This window comes from Typopeltis vanoorti, chromosome 20 (genome assembly GCF_054136105.1).
Source record: "Typopeltis vanoorti isolate ZY-2024b chromosome 20, IOZ_Tvanoo_1.0, whole genome shotgun sequence".
Classification (NCBI taxonomy): Eukaryota; Metazoa; Arthropoda; class Arachnida; order Uropygi; family Thelyphonidae; genus Typopeltis; species Typopeltis vanoorti.
In genome coordinates this window covers 30,874,866-30,894,082 of record NC_143568.1, presented here as the reverse complement: position 1 = coordinate 30,894,082, position 19,217 = coordinate 30,874,866, and the positions used below count along the sequence as shown (strand labels likewise).

At 34.6% G+C, this 19,217-nt stretch overlaps 1 protein-coding gene across 1 annotated transcript in view; it reads left to right on the top strand.

Moving 5' to 3' along the window:
* The first annotated feature begins 1,433 nt into the window (after positions 1 to 1,433).
* The window catches only part of Strump (WASH complex subunit strump), a 292,034-nt gene continuing 274,250 nt past the window's right edge, over positions 1,434 to 19,217 (top strand). The window contains exon 1 of the mRNA XM_090410831.1: positions 1,434 to 1,626. The gene's annotated coding sequence lies outside the window, so the exon portion shown is untranslated. The remainder of the gene's footprint in view (positions 1,627 to 19,217) is intronic.

Below are 19,217 nucleotides of genomic sequence, written 5' to 3'. Positions count from 1 at the left end.
GCTCGGTCTGCCCGAATTGCACCTCGTTCGCCTTGCGTTCACAGCGGCCGTGATTCCCGAGAGCTATAGGGTATTCCCACCTTATGTGGGAATTCATAAGTAGTATAGAAATAGAGGACACGACACAACATAAATTTAAAAAAAAATTAATTGGGAAAAGATTTTTGGAAAATTTGCTAGTGTTTTTTTTCCCCTTTTTCTTGTTTTTTTTTTTGTTTATTTTGGGGGTACCCTGTCTCCCCTGGGTGCTCCAGTGGCACCCAGGGGAGTATCACTTTTTTTTTTTATCACGAAAAAAAGTTTCGATACGTTTCGATCGAAACGTATCGAAAAAAGTTTGAAGTAGTTACTTTCACTGTTTTTTTTTTTTGGAAATGGTTGTATATGGGCTTGCTTTCGTATTATAGGGTGGATGGATCATTTTTGATCTCCACTGCTAATTTCTTTTCATACTCTGCTTTTGCCTTTCTTACCATACTGGTTGCCCTTCTGGCCTGTGCTTGTATTGCTCATGTGTCTGCTGGTTACCTTTCTCATTGAATTTCCTCCAAAAATTTTTCTTTCTTTTTTCTTTTCTTTTTTTTTTTTTTTGCAGGTTCAGCTTAGTGATAGTATTCATCCATTTAACTCCCACGTGATATTTCATTCTGCTGTCTCTATCTTACATCAGGTAGCCTCAAATTCTATATTCACTGGCCTGCAGTTGAACTTTTTACTCTCTTTGTTTGTTTGCAGTTCATCGGCTATCATCAATAACACTCTTATTTTCTCTATCCTCCCTGAATACACTATACATTCTTGAACCCACTTCACATTCTCTCCCACTAACTATATCATCGTCTGTCAGCCACATCTCACTAATGCCAATAACTTTTGACCAGGATGAACTCACCAATGCCAAAAACTTCTCCCCCTTGTTCCGACTGCTCCTGTCATTAGTGTGCATAACGTCTAGAAAGCCCTTTAGGCTCACCGCTATCTTAACGCTTTATACTAACTGTCCCATTCTGGTTTGTTACCAGTGGTACTAACGTAGGCATTTTATGCACATTCTTACACTCAACTGCCTCACTGATATATGCATACCCACTCAACAGTCCCCCCCCCCATCGCCTAGCTCTAGTTTACCTGATCTTTTTCTCTTATCAAGACTTTGAACACCAAATCCATTCAGATGCAAACCGTCCTTCTTGTATAAGTCCTTTCGCCCGTCAAACTCGGTCCACACATCCATATATGAAAATTAATGTATTAGTAAGGCCTAAAATTGGAACGAAAATAAAACCTCACTATTTTTAATTTGGATAATTTCTTCATTTCTCAAGTTGAAAAGTGGTTGATATGAACATATAAACAGATTTTGTGTTAATCGAAGATTTCTAACTATAGATGGCACCTCTTAACAACAACAAATTATATTTTCTTACCACGAGTTTTGTGGGTGTATTTCACGTTACAATGTTTTTCTATTTTTTTGGTTCTTCTTTTGTGGTTATAATAAGATGATTATGCATATATTTATATATAAATTTGTTTTCGTGGAAGATCTACAGAGAAAGGATAGATAATGCACTTTTGTGTTTACTTTTTAATGTTAATAATTTCACACCATCCCAGTTTTGTTTTGTGAGTATTCTCAAAATTTTAATTCCTGTGCTGTAATGTTTTAGAGGTATTAATGTTGTACAATAATATTTATTCAAAGGTATTAACTGCAGGATATTAAGGTTCGAACAATTTTCTGGGATGTATGTATACAAACTAGCAGTGGTTAATTTGAAATCACGCTTGGCTGCATAACCAAAATATTATTCAAAAATGAATAGTAGATGGTATTTTATTTTTATTTATTTTTACCTGCCGCTTCCGTTTTCATTTTTATAAAAATGAAATTTGCCAGATTTAAGGTAACCAGTGGTGTACCTCAGGGTTCAGTCCTTGGGCCATTATTGTTCAATCTATACATTAATGACATCAAGCAGGGTCTATCATCAGATTTGCAATTGTTTGCTGATGATGCGAAGATAGGCAGGGCAATCAGGGATGCTACTGATATTCAGCAATTACAAAATGATTTGAATAGACTGGAAATCTGGGCAAACGAAAATGGCTGTCAGTTTAATGTTAGTAAGTGTAAAGTTATGCACTTCGGCCGGAAGTAATTTTGCCTCTTTATAAGGCTTTGATAAGACCACACTTGGATTACTGTGCTTAGATTTGGTTTCCCGGGTTCCAAAAGGATGAAGAAGCTGTGGAAAGGGTGCAAAGAAGAGTTACAAAGATTATATCCGAATTATGATACTTAGATTATGAAAACAGATTGCTAGTATGTGGATTACAGTCTCTAGTTAACAGGAGAAAGAGGGGTGATATGATAGAGGTCTATAAACTTTTGAATGGATGTTATAGCATTTCAACTGATGAAAATTTTCGTTATATGGAAGGTGGGGAGAGAACACGGGGGGGGTATTGATGGAAGTTAAATTTATTTGCAGTCAAGAAAGGGGTAAGAGCTAGGTTTTTTTCCCAGAGAGCAGTGAATGAGTGAAATTATTTGCCCTTACAGGTAGTGAGTGCATTTAGTGTGAATGAATTAAAGGGTAGGTATGATAGCTCTGTTGGGTAATTTACAGCCTCCCTTGATGAGTCCTTGACTCCCTGGAGGTCTCAGATAATAATAATAATAATAATAATAATGCATATTAGTGTGTTACTCTGAAAGATAATGTACTATGCTTAAAAAATGATTATCATTATGTTAACCACTGTGCATAAAAGATAAAAAAATGTAGAATACAGTTACACTCTAGGCATGGCTAGCATGTGAGAATCATGTTCTGGAAATATAACAGAACACATTAGACAGAGGCAGGCCGGATTCTTGAATTGCTTAGTCCAAGATCCTCGCTGTGATTACCAAAGATTGAGTTGTAGTCAGGACATGCTGCACCTTTATCAAGTATGTCTGGCTATTTTGGATGCTTTACAGTCGAGGATTATGCTTTTTTTGTATTATTGAAATTCCTATAAATTTTTTATCAATCACTTCACAGAAGATGCAAGAAATTCCTTCTGAGTTTTTTTTTTTTTAAGTATACTGCATCATCCAAAAAATTAAAATTACTGTTATTATATGACACCTCCATGGAGTCCAAAGACTTGTAGTAGGAGGGCACAACACAAGTGTGTGACATCAGCTTAGCTGTTACTTATAATCTGTGAATTTTTTATTTTTTTTTTTGCAGTTTATCAGCTATCATCAATAACACTCCTCCCTGAACACACTATACATTCTTGAACACCCTTCACATTCCCTCACATTAACTATATCATCTTCTGCACTTCGCACTTTGAGAGGAGTATGGTGATGGTGTTATTAATATACATCTTGGTTTGTAATCCAGTTATATATTATAAGGTGTCATGAATTTATTACTCATAGCCTTTTAAGAATATGTTTTGTGGTATTTTTCCATAAAAAAAATAAATATCACATAGAATAAAGTTTTTTTATTTTCTTGACTAGTTTCTTATAAATTCTTTTATTTCACTTCATCAAGATAATTAAATGAATAAACTAAAAAAATTAGAAAGCAAATAATAACAGTTAACAACTCTCATGAAAATATTTGAACATGAATAACAGTGAAAGTATGCATTTGCTATTATGCTGCTGGTTCACTGGTTTCTATATATTACTGGTATATATGAGTGTGTCGTGACGAATTAATGAAGACTAAACTTAATGTAAAATCATCCCTTGTATTTTGTTGCACAATAGCAGATGTTTCATCATTTCAGAGAATTATTTGAATGCCTTTGAGAAAAAATAGTAATCTATGAGGAGCATTTCTTTGTTGTATACTACTTAATGTTTTGTTTCAGTTGTATGTGCTGCCATCTCTAATTTGTTTCTTCTTTCATTCTCAACATCTTTGAAATGTTCTGATCGACATACCTCTCTATATCTGCCTGTCTCTCCTATGTAGTGTAAACCACAACTACAACTGATTTCGTAGACACTTGGTTTTTTAAGTGGTAGATGAGGTTCAGGTAATTAGCGATCTTGATGATTGGATAAAAGACGACCATTAAATTTTGTTGGTGAAGCAACCTTGCTGTTTTGTCTGTGACTGACTGCATATATTATTATTACAGTAATCCTTCAATTAATGCACCCCCGATTAGTGCATTTTCGATTAGTGCGTCATTTTTTTTCGATACCCAAATTCGATTAGTGTGCCTCTAAAATTCAATTAATGCACCTATATACATCTTAAAAATAAATGTTACAGATTTTAAAAATTTTCTATCTATACATTTTTATGGCTAACTATTTTAAAAAATCACTCACCAGGATGAAATAATTTAGTTACCAATTTAAAATATTTTACAAAGTTATTTTTAATGGCATACTACACTACTTCCATGTACACTGTATACTATGTTCCAAATTTTTACTGCCAAAATTTATGTTGTCTGCTATAGTATGCCCACAGATTCGAGACCCTTCGACATTTCTGCGCATGTCACAAAAAGGAGAATCCATTCCGATAATAGGGTAATCAATCCATCTTCTGGGATTGGTTGTTTATTATTGCACGTCGGAAAATTAACTTCTCTTTTATGATCATTGTAGTTTTTAAAGTGGTAACTATTTGGCTTGTATAACAGTTGAGAAAGTTTATCTATCAATATAAAGCATGTGATTTCGTGTGTTGGCGACCAATTTGTATGTCCTTCATTTCTTTCTCCCCTTCAATGATAATGTCCAAGAGTTAATTAAATCTCATTCTGAAGAATTGAGTGATTCCGACCTGCTAAATTTAGATGCACAGCGGGAAGATCCCGAAGAATATGAAGAAAATTTAACCACTGAGAGTCAGCCAAAAGAGATTTCACAGAAACAATTTGAAAATATTTTTCGTGCAATCGAAGTTTTTAAGCATCAATGCTTAGAGGCTGACCCTGATGAAGAGAGAAGCAGTAAAATTTGCAGAAGAGTAGAAGAGGCAATAGGGCCACACTGTCGGTTGTATGAAAAAAAAAAAGAAACAAAATGCCCGCCAAACTACGTTAGCTCAATTCTTTGTTAAGAAGTAGTATAATAAAATTTATATTCTGAATATGTTTTATTGTCTTTCAGCCTCATGGTTTCCCTGTAACTAGGCCCTGAGACATACCTTAATTCTTTTATAAAAAAAATTAAGGTTCAAAAAAGAAATTTGAGGAACCAATTATACTTTTTCCCATAGGTTATTATATTTGATTAGTGCATTTTCGATTAATCCACCTGTTTTAAAGAACGCATTAGCTGCACTAATCGAGGGATTGCTGTATTATTAACATCTGACCTCCATGGAGTTGGAGACTCATTGTGAAAGGTACACACTATTGCATGCAATGCTCATCCAACCGTGCTTTAAACTGATTCAATGTGTCTACACCCATAACTCAGTTGGGCAAGTCATTCCACTTACCAACCACTCTCCATGCAAAGAACTTTGCTCCTCATTCCTCTGCTCTCACCCTCCTTATACAGCTTCCAGTAATGACCTCTTGTTCTCCAACCCCTGTCCCATTCTATCAAAAAATTTTTTCCATGTCAACCTGATAACAACCCTTGACTAATGTCTCAATCATATCTCCCCTCTTCCTCCTATTCAAGAGGCCCTGCAACTTGCATTCCCTCAATCTGTCCTTGTACTCCACATTCCAAAGATCACAGACCATCTTTGTGAATCTTCTCTGGACCTTTTCCAACATATCCTTGTCACCATGAAAACAAAATCTGTGCACAATAATCCATATGAGGCCTGATCAAAGCCTTATACAATGGTATCATAACCTCTCAATTTCTGCATGTTAGTGTCTTCTGCATCATTGCCATTATCCGATGTGACGTCTTCACAATTTGTGCAGTGTAGTCCTTGAATTTCAGGTCCTTGTCCACGATCACTCCTAGTTCTCTCATCTCCTCTACTTCCTTTAAAGTTTCCTGTAACCCCTAGAGAGTGCATCCCCTGGGTGGGGTGGCAGATAGGGGAGCCCACCGTGTGTGCATGCGTGTGTGTGTGTATGGTGGGGTGGTCCGAATATACTGAATAAGGACTCGTGGACCAACAAGGCCATAAGGGGCAATCATCTTGATTGTAAGGGAAGCGGCACTCCCATGGATTCCTACCTGAATCTATCTTCTTCTACTTTGAGGAAGATCCACTTACTTTAATCTTTCCTATGAGGCCTTATCAGCCAACTCCTCTTATTTTATGACCCTTATGCTATTAAAGTATTCGAGGGCCATGGGGTCTTTTCATTTCTGGCCTTACAACTATGCCCTCTCTATAAAGCTTACTATAGTTTCTTCTATAATCTACTCTTTCCCCCTTCAATATACCCTATTCCTCCTATGGGTTTAAATTCGGAAGAAGACTAGTTCAGAAGCCTTAAGGTAGCCGCCCTACCACTGAACTATTCCATCGTCAGGCTAGTCCCCTTACATGGAGAACATAATTCTACCTGTAGGCTGATAGAAAAAGATAATTAGATTGAATCTATGGGAAACAGCCCTGGAATGGAAAAGGTAAAACAAAAATGGAAACAAGAAAATATAATACACATAGCAAACTGGAATGTAAGAGGAATTGCATATAAAGAAATATAATTAGACCAACTATTAAATGAAAGAAATTTTAAAATAGCAGTAATCACTGAAACAAAAATGAAATTAAAAGGAACTATGAGAACTGAAACTTTTAATGTGATATACAGTGGAGTCAACAGAGACCAATGAGCACAAGCAGGAGTCATGATTTGGATTCATAACTCCCTTTCAAAACAGTTAAAACATAAATTAGGGAATGAAAGAATAATAGAAGCTAGAATAAAAATAGATAGAGGCTATTTAACAATAATTAGTTTATATGCCCCAGAAGAAGGAAGAGAACAGGATAATATTAATTTTTATAATCAGCTACAAAACATATAATAAAATAAATAAAAATGATTATGTAATTTTAGCAGGAGACTTAAATGCAAGAATTGGAAACACAAAAATTAATAATAATATGGAATACATGGAGAACATACTCTAAACAGGAATGGTAAAAAATTGATTGACTTTGTAGTTTATAATAACCTAAAAATAATGAATTCCTTCTATAAACATAAAGACATACATAAATATACTTGGGTAGCAAGAGGATAGAAATCAATATTAGATTACTTTATATTAAATGAAAAGACATCAAAATTTTAACTAGATGTTAGAGTTCACAGAGGATATGAAATAAGCAGTGACCACTTCCTTGTTAAAATAAAATTAAGATTACCACCTAAATGGCTACAAGTAACAAGAACAGAAAGATAATTTGAAACATTTGTTTATAAAACTAGATTATTGAATGACACAAATGTACAATGGCTATATGAACAAAGAATTAACCAATATCTAGATAAAATAAAACAAAATGAAGAAATAGAATGGCTTAATATAAAAATGATACTAAATGCAGCAGCAAATGAAAGCTTAGACCAAAAAATTCAATGAAAAGAAAAAACTGAAGATCTAGGATGATAGAATCAAAGAAATAATCAAAAAGAAGCCTATCACAAATGGTTAAGCAGTAAAAGATTAGAAGATGAAATAGAATATAAAAGAATAAGAACCATAGCTAAAAGAGAAGTCAGAAAAAGACATAGAGAATCATGGAACAAATTTGTTTCTAATTTAGAACATGATTTTTATAAAATAAGACCCAATATATATAAGATTTTGAAACACTTAAATCCAGATACCAAAGAAAACATAAAATTAAATACCGAATTGAAATTAGAAGAATTTCTAAATTACTACACAGAATTGTGGACAGACAAATATTTAAAAAAAGTCAACTGGCAAACAATTAACGAAAATGAAAAGGAAATAACTGAAGAAGAATTAGAAATCAGCCTGAAAGAAACATGAAACGGAAAATCACCTGGAGAAGATAAGCTAGGTTCAGAACTATATAAATATGCAGGAACAAGATTCAAAGAAAGACTCTCATTATTTTTAAATAAAATTTATTCAACTGGTATACCCCCAATAGAATGGAAAAAAGCAATTGTGATTCCTATCTTTAAAAAAGGTAATAGAAATGACCCTAAAAACTATAGAGGTATCAGTATACTAAATTCCTGTAAATACATAGCAGAATCTTAAATAGCAAACTAATGAAATATTCCGAAAACTTTATTTTAGAAGTACAGAATTGATGTAGAAAAGGACGATCATGTATAGACCCGGCCTTTTGCCTAAAATTAATAATAGAGAAAAGAAGAGAATACAATTTAGAAACACATATTGCATTTATTGACTTTGAAAAAGCATTTGACCAAGTTAAAAGAAACATATTATTTAACATATTAAAAGAAAGACAAATACCAAATAATATCCTAAAAGTTATCACAAGTATATATGAAAATTATCAAATACAAATAAGATTAAATCACGAGCTATCATATACGAGAAAGATAAACCAAGGGGTCCGACAGGGATGTCACCTTTCAGCAACTCTTTTTAATGTTTACCTAAATGAAATAATAGTAAAATGGAATAAAATTTTCCATCAAGGTATTAAACGTTCTCCTACAGTGAACTTAAACACTCTCCTTTTTGCCGACGACCAAATAATAATTACAAATTCTGAAGATAACTTACAGAAAGCTATTTTAGATCTAAATGAGATAGCCAAAGATTATGGTATGATAATATCAACAGTAAAATCAAAAACTATGGCCTTTAAAGGACAAGATCCAGCAAGAACTAAAATAGTAACAGATAACAAGATCTTAGAACAGGTGAATTTATTTAACTACCTGGGATGTTTGATCACATATGAAAAAGATATAGATGTAAAAATTGTAAAATATTTAAAAATATCAGGTGTAATTAACTCTATATGTAAACCAAACCTAGTTCAAAAACAGACCGGACTAAAAGTATACAATACATTAGCCCTACCAGTTTTATTGTATGGAAGTGAAATCGGAACAATAAAACAAAAAGACAAAGATTAATAACAGCAGAAATGAAGTTTATGAGAAAAACTGCAAAGTATACTTTATTTGATCACAAAAGAAACAAAGAAATTATGAAAGAATTAAACCAAGAATCAGTAATAGAACAAATTAAAAAATATAAACATAAATGGATGGAACACATTTAAAGAATGAAAACAGAAAGATTACCAAAACAAGCCTTAAAGTACAAGCCATTAAGAAAAAGAAAACCAGAACGTCCTCTTAAACGATTTAATGATGACTTCTAACGCCAGAACAGGCATGCTAGGCCTAAATTCTTGATACGCATGATAATGATGATATATATATATATATATACACACACATATATATATACCATATTTTTCCATGTATAAGACAAACGCTACTTTTTCGAACCCAAAATTAAAAAATCAATATTTTAAACATAAAACTGAACACGTTTGATATTTTTTTAAATATTCAAAGTATATTTAGTAATTACGTAATATTTTTAAGATACATACTAAGAAATTATGCATCACTCGCAGTTCCGGGCTTATCATTTTCTTCTTCACTATTAGTTCCATACATATCACTTTCTTCAACCTCTGCTGCATGACTGCTGTCTTCTGAGCTGTCTATATATATGAGATCATCCTCAGTTCCATCCATGGCATTGCTGATTCCACATATCCATTTCTTGAAGGACTTCACAACCACCTCTTGCTTGACTTCTTTCCATGAATTTAGGATCCATTTGCATATCTCAGTAATGGTTGGTTTTTTTCACTCTTCCTGTCGGTGTCATGTTATTATGTGCTTTTTGCATCAATTTATTCCATTCTTCTTTCATCAGAGCTTTGAAGAGCTTGTTGATAGAAATATCTAGTGGCTGTAGCTGACCTGTAAGCTAACAGTAACCTAACAGTGACCTGTAAGTGAATACAGCTAGCAGTTATTCCACCAGGAATAACTGCTAGCTGTGTTCACAAATCCACTGCAACCCTTTTTGTCTTTTCTGTTAAATGTGCTTGAACTGATCAAAAATGAGCAGAACTGAACTCTTCGAGAACTTCAGGTCTTCTGGACCAAACCTTTGCAAACCAAATAGCCATGAACTCTTCATTCATCAAGCCGTTTTCATGAACTTGAACAAGAACACCAGGTGGTATGCTCTCTTTAGGATACGTTTTCCTCTTAAAAATGAGCATAGGAGACAGTTTGGTACCATCTGCACAGCATGAAAGGACAGCAGTATAGTGTGTCTTTTCATGACCACTTGTTTTGATTGCCACTGTTTTGACCCCTTTCGTATCAACAGTTATGTTGGAAGGCACATCAAAATTGAGAGGCACCTCATCCATGTTTGCAATCTGACTTGGTTCAAAAGCATATTTTTTCTGAAGTTTTATGACATAGGAGTAAAACTGTTGGATTTTATCCTCATAAGCTGGTGGCATTTTCTGGGCTAACTTGGTTCGTGTTCTCATGGCCAACCCTTCTCTCCTCATGAAGTTGAAGCACCATTTTGCCTTTGCTGTGAAATCAACAATGTCCATTTCTTTTGCAAAACTTTTTGCCTCATATTGAATAAGCTTGGTTGATACACCCCACTCTGGCGCTGCTCCATAATCCAAGTCTTAAGCCTCTGCTTCAAGTTTGGCCATTTTGCTGGTTTTCCTTTTAAGGCCCTTTTCTTTTTTGGTATCTTGAGTAGTTGTTCTTCCTGTTTTCTCCACTGTCTCTTTCTTTCCAAACTTTCTCTCTGAAGCTTTATTACCATGTTCTTTTAACTTGAATTCTGAAGAATATGACAATCGTTTTTATTTTTGACATTTTTATGGGCTAGTGCTCAAAATATTCTTAATGCATTAACTTACCCTGCCAACGAGATGCAGACGTATGAATGCTTTCAGAGTTCTGATTGGTTTATTCAGAATTGGCCATTAATGGCGTTAGTCAACAGAGTTAACAAAGGCTAGTGATTGGCGGAAGCCTGTTCACTCAGACATGGCACTGGCATTTTCGCCATGACAACTGCAGGTCTCTCAACTGGTTACCCCCCCCATGTATAAGATGACCCCCAATTTTTGGTCTCAAAATTTTGGCTGAAAAATGTATCATCGTATACATGGAAAAATACAGTGTGTGTGTGTATATATATATATATTATTATTATTATTATTACATGACATCTCCAGGGAGTCCAAAGACTCATTGAGGGAGGGCACCTGCTCTACAGCTCTATCTCCACCAATCACAACAAACCGCAGTTACACTAGCGCCATCTACCGTCTACCACCACTTCATTTTCACAGACGTCCATGCACATGGTGGGATTCGAACCCGCAGCCTTTTGGCTGGAGAGTGGATACACTAACCACTCGGCCAGCCAGGCTGGCAGTTCTTTCATATATATATATATGGAAGAATCACTTTCATATAGATGGAAGAACAATCTAAAGCCATCAGCACCCTTAAATATAAAGCCCTAACAATTTGCTCCACTGAGTAGGCATTGAACTTAGAATATGAAATTTAGTCAAACATTTATAAAAAAATGACTACAACAAAAAAAAACAGTTCACTAGATCTTTCACAATAATACCATTAAATGAATAAGATTACAAGAATGCCATACCATTAGGGAAATATCAGAAAAAAACTGATAGAACACTATATAAATACAACATTAAGGCAACCCCTTCAAACCCTGTGCAAAATTAAGAAGTATGCTCAGCTCATCTAATGATCCCCTTCCCTACCACTCAGGGAATATCATTATGGGAAGTCGGGCCTAGCAGACCATGCTCTGGATACCCCTGCACACAGGATCAACTGGAAAAACACAAAAGTACTACACAGAAACCCATATAAATCAGAGAGATTGTTCTTAGAGGCGACAGAAGCCCTAAAACACACTCCAAATCTCAACAAATATGGCTGTATTAACTTGCCGAAGATCTGGGAGACAGTCATATTAAGGAAAAACTAGCACTTTTCTAGGACTCTAGCAATATATGATAGCGTTTTTTTTTTTTTTTTTTTTTTTTTTTTTCAGATAGAGGGCGCCAAAATCAGGACTCTAGTCTTTGTGTTGCTGCTACAATTTTGTTAATGTACACCATGTTGTTTTAGTCTCGCGTATTGTGACAAACAGTGTTTTTGTGCTCTGAAGATGCTGGTTATAATACCAGCGAAATATCAGCATCAAGTTAATAAATTAATTATTTACTTAGTTTCTGTGTTCTATTATACCGTTAAAATAATAAACAACATGATGGTAGGGAGGTAACAGCCAAACAAAATAATTGAATTACTGAGTGAGCATTTTGCAGGGGTGTATACCATGTAAGTGTGACATTGCAATGCCAGCTGTGATATTCACTGATAGGAGAATAGAGATTGAAGAAATGGAGGTGTTTAAAATATTGCAGAACTTCAGTACTCGCCATGGGATTAGATGACATATTGGCCTGTGTAATATGAGAATGTGCAAGGAATTATCAGCTCCTCTGACCAAGCTATTTAATTTAATCCTCAGTACTGGGAAGGTGCCAATGTAGTGGAAAGAGGGCAAAATAATCCCATTGCATAAAGGAGGCAAATTATAATAGCAAATTATAGGCCAATAATCATCTCAGGAGTGGTGGTTAAGGTATTGGAGAAATTGGTGAAAGACAGAATTCAGGACTCGGTGTATAAGAATATGATACTCTATAAGGGACAACATAGTTTTGTGAAGAGTAGGTCTTGCCTTAGTAATATGCTTACTTTTTATAATCAAGTGATAGTGGAGTTGGATAAGGGGCTACTCAGTGATATTGCTAGACTTTGTAAAAGCATTTGACAAGATTCCACATAGAACTCTGTTGCATAAATTGGAACAGATGGGGATGGATATAAATCTAGTGATTGGGATTAGAGGGTGGCTGATGGACAGATATCAAAGAGTGGTTTATGGAGGAGTTGTGTCCAGGAGAAGACAAGTGACCAGTGGTGTACTACAGGGCTCAGTACAACTTCGTAACTTCGAATTGGCAGGAAATATTCAGTTGTTTGCTGATGATGCTAAACTGGGATGAACAATGGTAAACAAAAGTGATGCAGAGATCCTGCAGTAAGACTTAAAAGCCTACCAGTATGGGCAAAGGTAGATGGCTGCCAGTTTAACGTAGCAAAGTGTAATGTGATGCACTTTGGGAAGAGATCAGAAGCTGTGTACTATATTGATGAACTGAACTGCAGGAAACGGAGGCTAGGGACTTGGGTGTGATTGTGGACAGGGAGTTGAAGTTTAGAGGGCGAAGTAACCGAAATGGTACATCAGATTACATGGTTGTTGAAGAACATACTAACAAGCAGGATAGAGAGGTTATTGTTCCCCTATATAAAGCTTTAATAAGGCCACATCCAGATCTGTATACAGTAATCCAGATATATTCCTCCATCCCCTAGGAATCCAGGAGTGATTCCTTGGAGATGAAGTTGTGGAGAGGATCCAGAGGCAAGTGACAAAGATTGTGACAGGTCTGGAACACTCCTTATGAGAATAGATTGACGATCTGTAAGCTTCAAAAATTAGCTGATAGGTGAAAAAGAAGAAACACAATAGAAGCATTTAAGTTATTAAAGGGGTTTATAGGATTGACACAGAAGACTTTTTTTTCAGTACATGACAAGAAGGAAGAGAACAAGGAGATCACCAGTGGAAGTTCTGTAAGAGTGTGTTTAGCCAAGGGTATTAGGACTGGATTTTTTGCTTAGAGGGTGGTGAATGGGTTGCCAGAGATAGTTGTGTATGCTTCATCAGAATGAGTATAAGGAGTGGTATGATAGGTAGTGTGTGAATAATGGATCTTTTATGATAAGTCCTCTGACTCTGGAGATACCTGTATAATAATAATATTTTTGTGGAAAAACACCAGAAAACATATTCTTAGCATGTCCTTTCTCTATAGAACCTCTATGCAGTGATGTTCATAGCCTTCATTCACCTGCTAAATTTGTTAGCTATATTTTAGATAACTCTGAATGCCTTGAGGCAAATTTTAGGTAGTTCTAAATGCTTAGTTGAAAATTCAGTGCCTCCAACACTGACATTAGAGAACATTTGAAAATAATTCATGAATATGAAAATAAAAATGCTGTTTCCTCCAAACATTCCTTCTCCATCCCAATGAAATTTTTGAAACAAAATGTGCAGTTGATGAACAGTATAGTCAGAATAAATCTACAGCTTTCGAGAGATCCAAAATTACAAAAGCTTGAATACCTTTTGAAAAAAAAAAGTTCAGTAAGTGAACTAAAATGAAAAGAAGTGATAATGTGCACAAATATAAAAAAACACTACATAGTTGCAATTTTCTTTTCTATGTTAGATTCAGTGCAGATTTTTGTGATTCAATTGCCTTTCATTATAACAAGTATCACTGTAGGAAACTTGTTCACTCCCAGAGCAAACAAAACCTCTACTGATAAGCAGACTGTAATAAACCATTGCTGTGTTCTCTATAAATTTGTTATAATGAGAGTCAACTTGAATAGTATAGTTGAGGCTCACTGTAGTCCATTGTATTATTCTGTTTGGGAAAAAAATGCTTTAAACTAAACCCACAAGAAACAAAGTAAAACGAAACTGTTTAATTCGCTTCTCCGTGTTATGAACTGATTCAAATTTTCCAGCATATATTTAAAAGTATGTACATTTCTGTTCCTCTAGATTGTTTTCTAAAATCTTTCCAGCAGTCATGTATATAATTAATTTTAATGATTTTCCTTTGCATTTAATCCATTCTGACCTATTCCTAGGTACAAAATTCTCATGAAATGTCAAGTTAAAAAATTTGGTACTCTTGTGGCACAGAAGTAATAGCTGTGGCTCACTCTCTAGATACAGGAGGGAAATGTATATTTTGAGACATAAGTTTTATGATTTACCATGTTTCTATTAAAATATTGAGCTCAGCAAGTTTTGGAAAATCATCAAGGTCTATTCTCTTATCTTAGTTCAGGAGGTGTTCTTCATTCCTGCAACAAGTGAATGGGACCTTGGTGGAGCAGCAGTTTTATTAAAAGTGGAGGAAGATGAAGTTGAATATAAAATGCAGTTCTGTTTTATGTTTTTTCACTCAAATCCTGATTTTTTTTTACATGTCACTTCCTAAGCATATATTCGATCATAATATTTTTCACTAAACATTTTGTACAAATCTATTTGAGATAACTGAGATAAAGAGCCAACAGGCTTCACTTCGGCAATGCAAAAATTATTCAAAATTAATTGGATATTGAATCCAACATTATTTCTTAGCCGAATAAAAAAACTCTAAGATGGGAAATCTAAGAGTTTCATGCTGAATATAGAAACTATACAAAGTTTCGGCGAGTCCAAGCATAAGCCAACACCTGGTAGTACATGCTGGGGCAATGCATAGTAAAGGTGGATTAAGCTCCGATCACTGTCCTTAGTATTTTCCCATAATATAAAACACATCTCCTAGGAGATATATGCTGTTATGCACTATGGGAGGAGGTCACTTCCCAGACTGGTTTCGACCTTTATTGAGGTCTCATCAGTGAGTAGGAAGACCAGATCTAAACACCAAGGTTGCAGTGATATGGAGGTTATTTCATTACTATACAAGTTGCCAAGACATAATCTTATTCGGCTAAGAAATAATGTTGGATTCAATATCCACTTAATTTTGAATAATATTTGAGATAAATTTTTTTAAGTGCCACTTCAGGCATCTAATCAGCATGATGGTGTCATCATACACTGAATGAGAGTACACACATGTTATTATTATTTATTAACACTTGACTTTTAAGGAGTCAAAAGACTCATCATGGGAGGTATACATCATTACATAAAGCCCATCAAACTTATATGATGTATCTGCATTCATCTTTTTGTGAGGCATTTCCACTCACCAACCACTCTCCATGCAAAGAACTTGCTCCTTGTGTTCCCTTACTAACACCCTCCCTATACAGCTTCCAGGAATGTCCCTTGTTCTATTCCCTTTTTCCATTCTATGAAAAATTTCCTCTACATCAGCCTGCTAATAACCTCTCACCAAATTAAACATCTCAATCATATCCTCTCTCTTCATCCTATTCACAAAGCTTTGCAAATTGCATGCCCTCAATCTGTCTTCAATTCCACATCCCAAAGAAAAGTTACCTTACTCGGCCTTCTCTGGACCCTTTCTAATATATCCATATCACTGTGAAAACCGGGTAACCAAATCTGTGCACAATAATTCATACAAGATCTGATCAAGCCTTATACAGTGAAACTGGAACCCCTTTATTTTGGCATGTTAAACTCCTCTGCATCATTACCATAATCTGATGTGACGACTTCACAACTTGTGCAGTGTCACCTCTAAACTTCAGATCCTTGACCACCACCATTACAAGGTTTCTTGTCTCCTCAACTTCCTCTAGAATTTCCCAACCAAGTGTATATTTTGCATCCCATACACTTTGCAACAACGAATGAACTGACAGTCTGTACTGTTGCTTCTCACTCATAAGATCTATTCAAGTCCTCTTGTAAGGCAGCAACATATGCTTGATTTCTCATCACTCTCCCCCAGTATCTCTAAATGCTTTACAAACGTTGCCTTAGTTGGATTTATTGTCCTGGCTCTTCAGTGGCTATGAAACTGGCTGGCTTTATTGTATAAAAAAATTCTTATGCACTAAAGAAAGGTTCCTTATCTCAAATAAAAAAAAAAAAATTCATTTCTGCAGTTTAAAAGTATCAGTATAATGCTATGAAAATCTAAATGCAAATACAATAATTAGTTATTCTATTTTTGTGTATATGTGTCTGAAGCATACCACCAAATGTGTTAAAAAGTTTTAACCAGGAAAATTTTATGAACCTGTATTCATAAAATTTTATGAATATAGGTTCTGCCTAGATGGCACGTTAATGTTCATATTTTGTCAATTGCAAATAGTGGTGATGCTGTCATCATTTTATTATTATTTGCTGAGAATATTGTTATAGTGGTGATTTTGACATAGCATAGAGCAGATTTCAAAATGTGGTTCTTTTGGGTACTATATTTAACTAATATGATCTTTTATTTTATTTATTCAAATGCTGACTGATATGGGGAAAAAACTAGCCAATCCTTCCTTTCCCTATATGTGAGCACCTAATGAGGCCCTTGGTCGTGGCTTCTTATCTCAGAATTATGCACTTCTGGAGGGATTTCACATATCAAAATCTGCTGAGACTAACAGTAGCTGAGTTCTGAACTCTGTGGGATGCCATCTGTATTTTCTTTGCATGGTTTCCCCTAGTATACAAGAGGAACATTTATAAAAATTTTCGGTACGCTCAGTTCCTACTATAGCAAATTCCTAGGAACCAGAGGAATAATTTGATATAATTAATTACCTTTGGTATATCATTAATGATATAAAGATTTGATTGGGATTTATAGGTTTTTGTGGTAAGTAAGTTCATTGTAGTGGTATTATAAACATAATTAATACATAATTAATACCGATTACTTACATAAAAAATCTTTTTAAACTATTTTCAACCAGCCAATATCATGCACATTTTCAATAAAAAAGATGGAACAGTGGCACAAGCACATGTAACAGGATTGACAATGTAGAGATCAGTCATGAGTTGTAATAATACAGATTGGTCTAATTATAATTGAAGTCCTATTAAGGTGCACATGTGTATTTAATTTTTAGCTTGACTAACAACACTGCCATATTTACTTGAATATAATTCACACTTTTTTCCTCAAAGTTAAAGTTAAAAAATTATGGTGCGAGATATGTGTAGGGATTTTCGGAAACTAAAGTTTTTCAGGAAAAAACTAAATCGACATTTATAATTAAAATCCTCAGTATTTGTTATAATTTATAATTTCTCACATTGTTTATAAAATGAATATATTTAAATCTTAATTATCATAGTTATTTACGTGATCAGCTGCTCACTTTCATCACGCAATATATATTTGAATCTTTAGCGACAATGCTTTTGTAATTAAATTGAAACAAACAGTCATCTACCGAAATAGTGTAATCTTTGCTCCCATCCAGGATATTATAGATGGCAGTTTTCAAAAATATCTCTTGGCAATTATTTCTGGTGAAATCATCCACTCTGTGTAGAACCTAAACCTTACCTTATTCACTACCCTATTAAGTCCCCGCACAATCCAAGATCGAGTAGAGGTCAATGCTCTCACTCCCACATTTCTTCTACTGGTTGATTCCATCTCCATGCATATGATTGGTGTGGTATCAACAAAAGATCGACTCAATGACAAACGCAAGCCAATGATTGTTGAGTTGAAATGCTGATTCTCTTTTAAACCAAATTCCAAAATATCCAAAACTGCCATAACAACATTCATTATCTATTTCTTTTTTTTGTGTGCGAGGTATATGTGAAACTTTTTAATTTCTTTTTCCATAAAGTAAAATCAGGGGTGCAAGATATATGCAAGGACAAGTTATATTCGAGTAAATAAGGTACTTTCTGCAGCATAGATACAAATAATGTATCAGATCTGTTTAGATTAGGACAACCTAATGATATTTCACAACAGTAAAGCATCATTGCCTTAAAGCTTTTTTTTGCGAAAAGCTTCACAACAGCATGTACAAGAAAAGCATCATTACATACTGTAGGATGCTTTTCTTGTACAGTCTTTCCATAAAGAACTTTTTTTAACATATGTACAAGAGGTTGAACAAGCGATAGGACATTAATTCTAAGTGTAGGTAAGAATTGGGAGAAATGGAATCTCACTATTTTTTTCTTGAAAAGCTTGAGGTCGTAGTTGTTGGCAAACACTTTGTAAGGAAGGCTTTTCCAGTGTATAGAGGTTGATGACAAGAGAGAGATTCAGTGAGTTTGCACTTGAATCATAAAAAGATGTTTGGCAGTCACTGCATATGTTAAAATACTTAGTGTAAAGTGGAGGAATGATGGAAAGCAGTTCAGTGAACATAATCTCTGGAATTATTTCTGTGAAACAAAAACTGATGGTATGTGAGAGGGTTGAAGTGAGTTACCAAAAGAGAAAGATCATCACAGAGGTTTTTGATGTATCACTCTAAACATGAGAACACTATTCTAAGAATGGGTAGATTTGTGATGAGTTAAAATTAGCATTTTCAGAGGCTGAGGAAGCTAT